The sequence below is a fragment of the Vicia villosa genome, unplaced genomic scaffold, assembly GCF_029867415.1.
Source record: "Vicia villosa cultivar HV-30 ecotype Madison, WI unplaced genomic scaffold, Vvil1.0 ctg.002204F_1_1, whole genome shotgun sequence".
In the NCBI taxonomy this organism is placed as follows: domain Eukaryota; kingdom Viridiplantae; phylum Streptophyta; class Magnoliopsida; order Fabales; family Fabaceae; genus Vicia; species Vicia villosa.
In genome coordinates, this window is record NW_026705865.1 from 281,376 (window position 1) to 296,481 (window position 15,106).

The following is a 15,106-nucleotide window of genomic DNA, read 5'->3' on the forward strand; positions in this document are numbered from 1 at the left end:
CTCTTCTATTCTCCTGTTTTCTCTTTTTGATGTTGACAAAGGGGGAGATAGATGCTGGAGGTACGGGGGAGCTTTGTTGAGAGATTGCCCTGTTGAGAGATAGATGCTGGATGTACGGGGGAGCTCTGCTGAGTCTTTATCATTTACTACCAGAGCTTAGTCGAATGGTTTGCCATCATCAAAAAGGGGGAGTATGTGAATACAAGATTACACTCAAAGATGTTTTTGATTCATGGCAAACTCAAATAAGCATTCAAACAACAAGGAGGAATCAGAAAAACAAAGCATTTGATCACTCATGAAAGCACAAGGTGATCCACTATGCATATAAGTCGACTCAACACAAGCTGGACATGAAAAATGCAGAAAATCAGCAGTTAGGTCGACCTACTGTCAACCTAGGTCGACCTAAAATGAAGGAAAATCCATATACCTCTGCTAGGTCGACTCACAGACCATTTAGGTCGACTCAAAATGAAGAAATCTTCATATCAGCCTGCTAGGTCGACCTACATGGCAACTAGGTCGACCTAATCTGTGAAAATGTCCCCAGAATGCATCAGAAGAGGATTCTGGTCGACCTACTCCTTCAACAGGTCGACCTAACTGGGAGCAAAATTCTGCAAGCTCTGTTAGGTCGACCTAAGCACTACAAGTGGTCGACCTAACTGATCAAGAAAGTTCAAAAATCAGTTTTTCTTGGTTCTAACTGTTATGCAATTATATATATTGTGCAAGGGTAATTATTCAAGTAACACCAACGACTGAAAGATACACAAACGCTTCTCATCTTCGTTCTTCATCATCTCCAACACAATTACACATAATCATTCTTGCGTTGCGGGTTAGTGATGAGTTCGATAACGTCCATGGAACGGAATTGAAGATTCCTAGTGGGTGAAGGTTTGTGGGGTTTGTTGGTGAATAAAATCTGCGGGTTTTGTCCTCCACGACGGGTGGTTCTTGGGGGTTTTTATCAAGAGACGTTCATTGAGGATTCGACTGAGTGTAACGATTGAGGAACGGGGAGTTCAAGGAATCAAGACACTGCAGAAGGGAATCAAAGTGAAGCTCTTGGATAACCTTGATCTGACTCAAGATTAAGGGGGAAGAAGATTCAAAGGATCGACATAATTGGTTTATCGTTTATCGCTTTGTTATCTTCTTTGTATATACTACTTTCAACATTAATGAAAGATTACCCAATTTCAATTTGGAATTGGGGGCAGACGTAGTCGTAGCGAGGACGATCGACGAACTGCCTAAACAAATATCGTGTTCTTGTCGCTTTTACTTTCTCTTTTATTTTCTGTTCACAATTGGTTATAAGTGCAAAATTGATCAACGATTCAAGTGTTAAAATTGTGAATTAAAGTTCTGCACAAACATCACAATTCACCACAACTTGAATCACTATCAAATTGAACCTATCACCAAGTGTTTGTGTTTTTGCTTAATCCAATCTTACTGCATTGAAAATCAAAGTTGTCAATCTAGAAGTTAATTGGATTTCAGTTGTTAAACGTATTGATTAGCTATCATATTACTTCACCATCAATTCCACTTACTCCTTGGTTTTGAAACACATACGACCTTTGCAATAGCGGTCCAGAATAGACGCAAGTCGATTCAGAACCGCGTTCGCTCGAGTCTGTAGAAAAATCTGTAAAAACTTAGTGAGATCTATTCACCCCCCCTCTAGATCTATAGGCCAGCGTCTAACAAAAGCATGATTCAAACCTATGATCATTGGTCAAACATCAAGTATAGAGGTGCATAATCATCATTTGATCAAAGAATGATCATGATTCCATTAATAGAAACTCAGAGATGAACAAATACAAAAAGGTTCAAATTAGGGTTTCTTAAGAGAAAGTCAACCCAACTTTGACTTGGCATAACTTTCACATGGAACATCAAAAATGCCCCACTCAAAGCCTATTTTGAAGTAAATTGGATTCCCTACAACTTTGTCTCTCACAAGCCAGGGCTAGAAATGATTCATTTGAGAGATACAATGCAAAAGATTACAAGTCATTTTCAGGCATCCTCCAAAAGCAGTTTTTTCCCAAAGAGGATATGATCAAGATAAAAGCTCCAAATGAAAAATATATTCCAAAGTGGCTTATAGAGGACCTCTTGAGGTTTCCAAAAAGTCTTAGAAATCCCTCATAGCTTAAAAATTGAGTGAGATATGATTGATCAAAGTTGGGTGATTTCTGGAGGCAAAATGTGAAAAAAGAAGGTTCAAATTGAGAAACTTTGCAAATGGGCCTATGGTTTTTTGATGCAATCTTGGTCCATAAGTCATTAGCATGCCCAAAAACTATATGCCACGAAATTAAACATATTATTTGATTTTTTTAGGATTTTTATTTCATTTTTAAATGATTTAATTAAATGGAAAATCAAATAGTTTGGTAAAAGATGTATTTTGATTGATTTCAATTAGCATTTATGACCAAATATAATCCAATTTTCGTGCATAAGTGGATTGGAAGAAATTGATACAATATTGGCCAAATATAGTAGCTTAGGATTCAAGAATAAAGATCAATTTCCAAGATTTGGCAAGGGTGGATTTAAGGAGTTTTGAACCTTTCTTTTAGACCTAATTCATTCACTATAAGTAGACAAGAGAGGGCAATAGACTAGGGGTTGGAAATTCTGGACAGAGGAGTGCAGCCAAGAACAAAAAAATCCATCCAAAACTCAAATTCGGGTTGGAGAAATTAGGTCGTTGCAAAGAGATTTAAAGGTGGCAAAAGATTCCTTGGATCATTCTGAACCTGTGTGGATCATCACTCGACCCCAACACCCCCAGATTATTCTCCATCGAGCCAAGGTATGTGGTTTTAAAGTTTTGATCGGTTAGGGTAATTCATGCACATCTATTGCCAATTGATTGTATACTTTGATTGTCCTCAATGCTGTGAACGTTTCTGGATAGGTTATTTGGGGTTTGTGTAGCTTAATCGCGAATCACCATTAGAGGCCGTGTGAAGCTTTTAGGGTTTTCAATTAGGGTTTTTTGCTATAAGTAAAATTAGGCCACAATAATCATATGGTTGAATTCGCATGAGGTAGACGAAGCATTTTGAGTGGGTGCGACATATTTATTGATAGATATACGCTAATCGCTCTTATCCAGGTCAAAAGGCTACGAGTGCATTCATAGCTAAATTGTAGCTAATTCTGCAGAAATTTACAGGTTCATTGTGGAAGATGATAAGGTGTCAGAACGTGACTGGCTCGTTTAAATTTTCGCGCCCGTTTCCATATGCTTTTGTTGATATTGAATATAGTACATTGCTGGCACATCTGAACAAATGAGTTGCATAGCTGGGATGGTTGGGGCGCGTGTGTCTATCCTTGGGGTCCAGGGTTCGATCCCTGGCCCCTCACATATTTTTTTTTAACAACTTCTCATCTGATCCTATGCGCCCATTGCCTGTATGGCCCACCATACATCCTTTAGATCCAGCCATAGAATCCACCACTCAGCCAGATCCAATGCCTAGGATTAATCCTTATACCATGTGCTATACAAATTGCCACATTGAATTAAAATCCTAACAAACTAAATTAATTTTAATTAATTTATATGTTTTATTTAAATTCCCTTTTAAATATTTATTTATATAATAATAATTTATTTTTATAAATAAATTAATACATGACATAAATATTAAAATGCCAATTTATTGTTCGTCCCGATTAAATCAATTAATCGCAATGGGCAATAATGAATTTTAATTAAAATGTTATTTAATTAAAATATAATTAATTTCTATTTGGTTAAATGGTTTCGACTATCTTATTAGTCGCGATGATTAACCTTTCTATTTTCCGTACTTCAATTCATTATTCTTTTTAATCGAATCAATCGATTACGAGGGGTAATAATGCAAATTAATTATTAAAAATTATAAAAAATACTATTATTCGTTATTAGTGATAATCAAATCAATTGATTAAAATTGGTAACGATACAACTTCAAATCTGTTAACTATGGCGATTGAATCTATTGATCGTTGCGGTTAATAGTGCTAAATCAAACCAGGGTTGTACGCCCACATCCTAAAACACTTCTCAAAACCTTTCAAAACCACAATACTAAACTATGGATTTTCATCCTCATCAATTAGACAATTCAAAAACGCTTTTCAAAGCACAAACAATTTCAAACACCTTCAATTCTAATTCTAAGGCGTACAACCCTTCCCCGAACTACGTAGACTCTGATCCTCCATGAGGAGGTACGTAGGCACTTGTCAACAAGGCGAGTCCCCCTCTTCCAAACTCTAATCATGTTCATATAATTAGCCTTTCAACTCTATTAACTGTCTGTCATCTTTCTTTATCTTTTGCCATAAACCTTTATCTTTGAGATGTTAGCCTTTAGGAAAGGGTTGAGGGTGCCTAACACCTTCCCTCGACCTGAATATAGTATCTTACCCTGATCTCTATACTGCGTAGGGTTTCCTATCCGCCCTTCAGAATAGGTGGCGACTCTAATCTTTAATTTTTAGGGCAGGTTGCTACAGCTGGCGACTCTGCTGGGGATACACTTAATAGTGAATACTATGCTCCTATAGGTTTTGGCAGGGTTTAGGTTTGGCAAGTTTTTAGGGTTTGACAAACTTTCCATTTTTTAGGGTTTGGCAAACTAGCCATTTTTAGGGTTTGGGGAGGTTCATCTTTTTAATAAATTTTAAATTATTTGTTTATTTTTATTTTTTTTGTTTTTGTTTTCCTGGAATGTTCATTTGCTTGCCTTAAAATGTTTGATTATATATTATATGCATTGCTGGTATTTTCTATGATGTGTTAAACCCTAAGTGTGGGAGTTAACTTTGAGATCAATAGGGGAGCATGAATCGCCTACGAGTCTCATTGATAACTCCACTCGGAGTGGGTTGAATATTCGGAAATGTCCAAAACGAGGCTTGACTTTGTTGAGGGCAGGACGGGATATTTGGCTGATCTCTCCGGGAACCTACCCCAAAAATTCGAACCTCATGGATAAAATCAGTTGTTCTAAAAACCAAAGAGACAAAAAGTCTCGGAGGCTACGAATGACCCCATGAGACCTTCTAGAACCCCCCTATAAAAAGGTTGGCTCCCAAGAGCCGCTACGTCGAACCTATGAACCTAGATTTCTTGAAATATGATGATCTGATTTGCATTTTTGTCTTGTTTGATTTGTTTTTGTTTTGATTGGTTTATTGCTATATCTTTGTGTTTGCATGCATCATTCCTCAGGGGCATTCTTGCATCATATTTTATTCAAAAAAAAAGGAAGAAGAAAAAAGGATATCATGCATATCATGCATGGCATACACATCATTTTCATGACATTAAGAGAAGATTCCTCTTCTATCTCTAGAACAAGGGACCATTGGGAAGGATAACCTAACATCCCGACCATATTATCCAACAAGATTTCAATAGAAGAGATCAATGGATCAGCAAAAGCAACAGGGTGGCCAACGAACCTGGAGGTCCAAGCCAAAATGATCATTCACCCCGTTGTACATGTCACTGTCTCAAGCTTTGCAATGTTTGCTCAGTCAAAACTTGGTAACTCTGCTACCTCCATACTCAGCTCCAGTTAACCCCGCTCCTGGGTACAAGCATCATGCTAGGTGCGCTTATCATTCAGACAGTCCTGGTCATGATACAGAGGATTTTGGGCCGTTAAAGCACAAGATCCAAGATTTGATTGAAGAAGGGCTCATTGAGTTCGAAGATCCTCGCAAGTCTAATACCATAGGTGGCTAGAAGGAGGATTTCTTAGATCATTAGTTTTGTTTTCATTCGCAATTTCTTTCCGTTTGTTTAAACATTAGTCTTACAACATATGCTGTGTACTTTACAATAATCATTAATGCATTGCTTACGTTTCTCTTGATTTACTCCTAGTGTTCTCACTATATTTAAAACTGTGTTTTACTCAGTTTTCTCATTTGTGATATTCAACTCTCGTTAAAAGTCGTACACCTTTAGAGGGAGAATGACGAAAACGATACCACAATTTCATACACTACGCTTTCGAACAGACCGTGTTGACGATGTACAGGCATTGTTTCAATTCCTAAATAATGGAGATATAAGGATGTTAATCCCTCGTCAACCCCTTTGAGCCTAAAGAAGTAGGAGTTTTCCTTCATATAAAATAAAACCCTTAATACATAACCTGGGGTAGGGTAGTTGCTCAGTTAACTTAATTATTCCAAGTTGTTCCTTTGAACATAATCACCGATGGTTCCCCGTCATCATTAAGTTCGACAGTCAATATCCGCAAAGAAAAAAGAGAAAGCAATGCAAGGACCTGCTAAGTCAAAACCTATTAAGGAGACTTAGGCAAAATTGGGGCATCCCGCTGACTGTAGTTTTAAAATGAACAGTTCAGGCAAAAGTTAGGGATAACAAAGTCGAAAAGAGGTCACTATGTACCTTCGACAAAAGGAAAGATATTACAAAAAAGGAGAATGACTGCCTTTGCAGATAAACCTTTGGTTTTTGAACCATCATAAATGTCAATGTCATAATTCCCCAAATTCTTTTGGAGACTAAATGCATAGCTAACTGAGCATAGGACTGGAGAACATCATGAAGATTGGGATGGGTACAAATAAACTTTGAGCCTCTATCTTTTGTTTCTTTAAACCGTGAACCAGGCCACGTTACAACCCTTAAAAGTCCTAACTGAAGCATGGTTAGTTCGAAAGCATATCGTTACAAAAGGTATCCCGACTCCTTAAGGTCTACTATAACTCTTGAGTTGATATCACTTTCTTACAAAAAAAGCTTTGTTTTACTAAAAAATGTTTTTAAACTTTCAAGACAGACATATGCATTCGCATCTTATGAATTTCATTACAAAGTACACTTGTCTATGTGTATTCAGATGTTTAAACATCAGGGAGAAGATGCATGGGGCATGGCTAATGGCTAAAAAAGCCTACTGATTGACGAAGTAGCTTTAAAAACTCGTCAAAAGAAGAAACATCCCTTACGAATGACTGGGATGGCTAACGTGTACACAGGGCATAACCCGTCACTATCCCATTTACATGGGGCAATCCAATCAAAATCCATGGAATCTCTCAAGGACGCTGAATAGCCCATGGGGCAAGTCCATTACCTGGGGGCATGTTCTTGCCCTTTCTAGGAGCCTTTTCAGATAGTCTTTTTTAAGACCCATCTCCTTATCCCTTCTATTTTCAAACCCTTTCAGATAGACTTTTAAAAACCCATCTTCCTATCCTTCCTATTTTCAAACCCTCTCAGACAGTCTTCTCTAAGACATATTCATTTTCCAAGAACCTTTTCTAGGTAGTCTTCTGTAAGACATTTCTTAACTTTTTTAGTTAGTCTTTTAAGACATATTCAAACTGCTCTTATGCTTTCAAGAACCTTGTCAAACTTTGTTTAAAGTACAGAGTCTTTTCTAAGACAGTTCACCATCCTTTCTAGGGTGATCTTCTTCAAGATATTTTTTTCCTAAGTTTTGTTTAAAACGCCACAAAAACAGTCTCCATCCTCTATAGGAATCTTTTTGACCCTCTGCACAAACACATCCCTTTGAGCTTCGTTTAAAGCGCAATCTTGTTTAAGACAATTTCCCATTCCTCCCAAGGACCTCTTCAGGTAGTCTTATAGAAGACATCATCTCATCCTAAGTACTCAGCAAATCATTGTCCGTCAAGATGCAACCTAAGCGCATGGCTCATTCTGAAAAACATCTGCTTCACATTCAAATCAACACTTAGCATCAAGGAGACCTCAAAATTGGTCTAATCAAAGACGATCATTCCTGATAAAGACTCTTGAATGGGGAAACCACATCCAGAGGGTTTTCCTAAAACAGGGGCATACAACCAAGGATCCTATTGACTAGGGGCATATCTTTCAAAAAAATCAAACACTGGGGCAATGTATATCAGGCAAGACATGGCGAAACTCGAGTTCCCTCTAAAGGTCCCTCCTTCATATTAAGGGGCACGTCTCTCAAAATTTCTGATAATCGGGGAGTCACACTAGTATCATACAAGGAGCATTGTTGCATAATTGATCTTCCCACGCCTGTACTATTTACATCCCGCAGTGTGGGATAAGCATACATGCATAATTATCATTTATTTTGAGAATCTCATTACATGACACATGCATCATGACATTGCATAAAACTAACGCTGCCTTTTCAGGTCATTTCATAATCGAAAAGGATGTTATCGTCCAATTACAGTGCAAATACGATCGTATCAACGATTCAATCTTAACAGATACAATTCCAATACCTCATTCCAAGTCTTTCTTCAAAGACAATCCAGAAGCAATCTAAGAATTTCTCACCTCTCCAGGTAGTCTTGTCCAAGACAATTATCCTAACCTTTCCAAGCAGTCTTGTGTAAGACATATCCTGACCTTTTCTAGGTAGTTTTGTTTAAAAAACCCCACGACCTTTATTAGGAACCTTTCTAGGTATTTTTGTTTAAAACGTATCACGCCCTTTATAGGAACCTGTCTAGGTCGTTTTGTCTAAAACATATCGTGCCCTTTATAGGAACCTTTATAGGTAGTTTTGTTTAAAACATATCGTGTCCTTTATAGGAAACTTTCTAGGTAGTTTTGTTTAAAACGTTACGTGTCCTTTGTAGGAACCTTTCTAGGTAGTTTTGTTTAAAACGTATCATGCCCTTTGTAGGAACCTGTCGAGGTAATTTTGTTTAAAACGTTGCATGACCTTTATAGGAACATTTATAGGTAGTTTTGTTTAAAACATGCCATATCCTTTATAGGAACCTTTATAGGTAGTTTTGTTTAAAACATATCGTTCCCTTTATAGGAATCTTTCTAGATAGTTTTGTTTAAAACGTATCGTTCCATTTATAGGAATCTTTCTAGATAGTTTTGTTTAAAACATATCGTTCCCTTTATAGGAATATTTCTAGATAGTTTTGTTTAAAACGTATCATATCCTGTCTAAGAGCCTTTCCAGGTGAGTCTTGTGTAAGACGTATCACATCCTTTATAGGAACCTTTCTAGGTGAGTCTTATTTAAGACATATCATGCCTTTCTAGGTAGCCTTCTTAAAATGTTTATCCATTCTTTTCTAAGACACACTTAGTTCTTCTAAAGAACTCCTCAGTTAGTCTTCTCCAAGACATTCTTCCTAAGCATTGTTCAAATCCTACGCTTCTTCGCATCATCCTTTGATATGCCCTATTCAGGAACCTCTTCAGGTAGTCTTATGTAAGACATTACTTCCTCTCTCCTCAGATACAATCAAATGATCCAGGTCTGAAAAGCATACGCTTTAGACAATTACCCTTCCGGGCAAATAGATGGCATCTATAAGCCCATCTCCCACAGAACTCTTTCCCTACGCAAGCAAATTTCAGGGCATTTCAGTGTCCAATCATCTTCTACCTCTTCAGGTTCAAGAAGATTGAACAGGGGCAGCTGTCATACCCCAAAATTTGCCTTCCATATTTCATTCACAATGATTCAAAGTTCAAGATTCAATCCCAAAGCTTTGCTCAAACAATCCCAAGATCCACAGTCAACTGATCCAATCCTAAAGGCCAACTACAATCAAAGCATGATTCAAACCTATGATCATTGGTCAAACATCAAGTATAGAGGTGCATAATCATCATTTGATCAAAGAATGATCATGATTCCATTAATAGAAACTCAGATATGAACAAATACAAAAAGGTTCAAATTAGGGTTTCTTAAGAGAAAGTCAACCCAACTTTGACTGAGCATAACTTTCACATGGAACATCAAAAATGCCCCACTCAAAGCCTATTTTGAAGTAAATTGGATTCCCTACAACTTTGTCTCTCACAAGCCAGGGCTAGAAATGATTCATTTGAGAGATACAATGCAAAAGATTACAAGTCATTTTCAGGCATCCTCCAAAAGCAGTTTTTTCCCAAAGAGGATATGATCAAGATAAAAGCTCCAAATGAAAAATATATTCCAAAGTGGCTTATAGAGGACCTCTTGAGGTTTCCAAAAAGTCTTAGAACTCCCTCATAGCTTAAAAATTGAGTGAGATATGATTGATCAAAGTTGGGTGATTTCTGGAGGCAAAATGTGAAAAAAGAAGGTTCAAATTGAGAAACTTTGCAAATGGGCCTATGGTTTTTTGATGCAATCTTGGTCCATAAGTCATTAGCATGCCCAAAAACTATATGCCACGAAATTAAACATATTATTTGATTTTTTTAGGATTTTTATTTCATTTTTAAATGATTTAATTAAATGGAAAATCAAATAGTTTGGTAAAAGATGTATTTTGATTGATTTCAATTAGCATTTATGACCAAATATAATCCAATTTTCGTGCATAAGTGGATTGGAAGAAATTGATACAATATTGGCCAAATATAGTAGCTTAGGATTCAAGAATAAAGATCAATTTCCATGATTTGGCAAGGGTGGATTTAAGGAGTTTTGGACCTTTCTTTTAGACCTAATTCATTCACTATAAGTAGACAAGAGAGGGCAATAGACTAGGGGTTGGAAATTCTGGACAGAGGAGTGCAGCCAAGAACAAAAAAATCCATCCAAAACTCAAATTCGGGTTGGAGAAATTAGGTCGTTGCAAAGAGATTTAAAGGTGGCAAAAGATTCCTTGGATCATTCTGAACCTGTGTGGATCATCACTCGACCCCAACACCCCCAGATTATTCTCCATCGAGCCAAGGTATGTGGTTTTAAAGTTTTGATCGGTTAGGGTAATTCATGCACATATATTGCCAATTGATTGTATACTTTGATTGTCCTCAATGCTGTGAACGTTTCTGGATAGGTTATTTGGGGTTTGTGTAGCTTAATCGCGAATCACCATTAGAGGCCGTGTGAAGCTTTTAGGGTTTTCAATTAGGGTTTTTTGCTAGAAGTAAAATTAGGCCACAATAATCATATGGTTGAATTCGCATGAGGTAGACGAAGCATTTTGAGTGGGTGCGACATATTTATTGATAGATATATGCTAATCGCTGTTATCCAGGTCAAAAGGCTACGAGTGCATTCATAGCTAAATCGTAGCTAATTCTGTAAAAATTTACATGTTCATTGTGGAAGATGATAAGGTGTCAGAACGTGACTGGCTCGTTTAAATTTTCGCGCCCGTTTCCATATGCTTTTGTTGATATTGAATATAGTACATTGCTGGCACATCTGAACAAATGAGTTGCATAGCTGGGATGGTTGGGGCGCGTGTGTCTATCCTTGGGGTTCAGGGTTCGATCCCTGGCCCCTCACATATATATTTTTTTTTAACAACTTCTCATCTGATCCTATGCGCCCATTGCCTGTATGGCCCACCATACATCCTTTAGATCCAGCCATAGAATCCACCACTCAGCCAGATCCAATGCCCAGGATTAATCCTTATACCATGTGCTATACAAATTGCCACATTGAATTAAAATCCTAACAAACTAAATTAATTTTAATTAATTTATATATTTTATTTAAATTCCCTTTTAAATATTTATTTATATAATAATAATTTATTTTTATAAATAAATTAATACATGACATAAATATTAAAATGCCAATTTATTGTTCGTCCCGATTAAATCAATTAATCGCAATGGGCAATAATGAATTTTAATTAAAATGTTATTTAATTAAAATATAATTAATTTCTATTTGGTTAAATGGTTTCGACTATCTTATTAGTCGCGATGATTAACCTTTCTATTTTCCATACTTCAATTCATTATTCTTTTTAATCGAATCAATCGATTATGAGGGGTAATAATGCAAATTAATTATTAAAAATTATAAAAAAATACTATTATTCGTTATTAGTGATAATCAAATCAATTGATTAAAATTGGTAACGATACAACTTCAAATCTGTTAACTATGGCGATTGAATCTATTGATCGTTGCGGTTAATAGTGCTAAATCAAACCAGGGTTGTACGCCCACATCCTAAAACACTTCTCAAAACCTTTCAAAACCACAATACTAAACTATGGATTTTCATCCTCATCAATTAGACAATTCAAAAACGCTTTTCAAAGCACAAATAATTTCAAACACCTTCAATTCTAATTCTAAGGTGTACAACCCTTCCCCGAACTACGTAGACTCTGATCCTCCATAAGGAGGTACGTAGGCACTTGGCAACAAGGCGAGTCCCCCTCTTCCAAACTCTAATCATGTTCATATAATTAGCCTTTCAACTCTATTAACTGTCTGTCATCTTTCTTTATCTTTTGCCATAAACCTTTATCTTTGAGATGTTAGCCTTTAGGAAAGGGTTGAGGGTGCCTAACACCTTCCCTCGACCTGAATATAGTATCTTACCCTGATCTCTATACTGCGTAGGGTTTCCTATTCGCCCTTCAGAATAGGTGGCGACTCTAATCTTTAATTTTTAGGGCAGGTTGCTACAGAACCCTATACAAACGCAACCATGACTCGACTTTACTTCGTTGTGTAAACAAGAAGGAAGCAGAACAGATTATGGAAGACATACATGATGGTGCTTTTGGTACTCATTCAAATGGACATACAATGGCTAAAAAGATCTTAAGAGCAGGTTATTACTGGTCTACCATGGAGACAGACTGCCATCATCACTCCAAAACCTGTCACAAATGCCAGATATATGCCGACAAAGTACATGTACCTCCAGTCCCGTTGAACATCCTGACGGCTCCTTGGCCTTTTGCAATGTGGGGTATTGATATGATTGGAGAAATCAAGCCTATTGCCTCCAACGGACATCGTTTTATCCTAGTCGCTATTGACTACTTCACAAAATGGGTAGAAGCAGCGTCATTTGCTTCTGTCACTAAGAATGTTGTGGCCCGATTTATCAAGCACAATCTCATTTGTCGGTATGACATCCCTGAAAGGATCATCACAGACAATGGCACAAATCTAAACAACAAAATGATTACTGAACTTTGCACACAGTTCAAGATCAAACATCATAATTCCTCTCCATATCGACCAAAGATGAATGGCGCGGTGGAAGCTGCCAATAAGAACATCAAGAAAATCATACAAAAGATGACAGTAACCTACAAAGACTGGCATGAGATGTTACCTTTTGCTCTTCATGGTTATCGCACATCTGCGCGTACTTCAACAGGGGCAACTCCATTTTTCCTTAGTCTATGGTATGGAGGCAGTTCTTCCAATTGAAATTCAGATTCCTTCCCTAAGGATGATGAAAGAAGCTGATCTAGACGAAGACGATTGGATTCAGACTCGGTTGGACCAGATAAACTTGATTGATGAAAAGAGGCTCGCAGCTATTTGTCATGGTCAGTTGTACCAGAAACGTATGATCAAAGCCTTCAACAAGAAAGTCAAAAGTCATACATATCAAACCGGTGATTTGGTTGTCAAACGCATCATCTTACCACAAGGTGACCCCAGGGGCAAGTGGACTCCCACTTATGAGGGACCGTTTGTAATCAAGAAAATATTCTCCGGCGGAGCCATGTTGCTTACTACTATGGATGGCGAGGATTTCCCACACCCTGTGAATGCGGACATAGTCAAAAAATACTTCGCTTAAAGAAAAGCTCGCTAAGTTGAAAACCTGAAAGGGCAACTTAGGCAAAAATGAGCGTCTTGGTGGATTGAAAACCTAAAAAGGCGATCCAGGCAAAAATTAGAGACTAAATAAATATCATCCCGGTAGGCTGAAAACCTGAAAAGGCAGCCTAGGCAAAAGTTAGGGAATAAAGCATACAACCATGTTCCGATCAGCTGCCTACTCACCTTCAAGGTTCAACACATCAAAGACACCGATCAGTCCAACTACTTTCTTCCAACAAGTGAGGGATGAGATGCTCGAAGACAGATTGGCAATAGCAGAATTGAAACTTGACTGGATTGTTTTCACATAGCTATTTCTCTACTTTTTCAAAACTTTATGACAATTTCCTACTACTAGGATTTTTGTCTCCTTGTACTAATCAGCCTATCATGGCTCTTTTTCAAAAATCAATACATGCTCAAAATCAACATTTTCACTTTTTCTGTTTTGAATACGTAAACGTCCCAAATGATAATTTTGAATGAACATGTGCATTTGAATATGATTGATGTTTACCAGGAAAAACAGGAATAGCATTCAGGTAATGTCCCAATCATTTGGACATCATCCCGAAACCAGCATCAGAAGAAAAATCCCCAACAGAAGTGCATTTCTCAGCAAATTCCTCAAAGAGATTTTTCTCTCCAACAAAGTGATTCGAGAAATCTTATTCCCCAGCAGGGCTGTTCCAGATTGCTATCCCCAGAAGGTGTGATCTCCACGCCAGGACTTGGTCAAATAGTGCATCGGAGGATTATGCATCTTCCTCATTCCCATTTTAAAGGGTATCAAAATCAGAACTTTCAAATTACCTTTCATCCCCGAGCAGTAGTCAAAGATCCTTCAACAGAGCACCCTGGTTCTCAAAGAAGGTCCCCAGCCGAGTATACTCGAGCAAGACGACAAAAGTCATCAACGATCACAATGCCTTCATTTCCAAATGGCTAGCAGGGATTTATTTTCCCAACCAGAAGCTTGATACGCTCAAGACTGCATAAGTCATACATCATACATCATACATAATACATCATACGCATATCATCATATAATGTTTCATGACAAACGCATACATAACATGCATATTTCTCCTTTAGTTCAAAAATCTCATACATTACATACATCATAACACTGCATATCACTAACTTGATTTTTTTTCAGGCGGACGGATATCTTCAGCAAGGATATTCTCAATCACATGCAGTGTCCCCCTGAATTCTATTCAGACAATTGGTCCTCTCAGATATAATTAAGCCGAAGATTCATTCTGAAGAGATCTCTCTTTCCAAATCACCTATCAAGCTCAAAAACAACCAACACAGATCTAAAGCTGATACCTCAGACGGTTCCTTAATGATCTACCATCAAAGATCTAAAGCTGATACCTCAGACGGTTCCACAACGATCTACCTACAGATCTAAGTCGATACCTTGGACGGTTCCTTAACGATCTACCATCAAAAATCTAAAGCTGATACCTCAGACGGTTCCACAACGATCAACTTTCAAAATC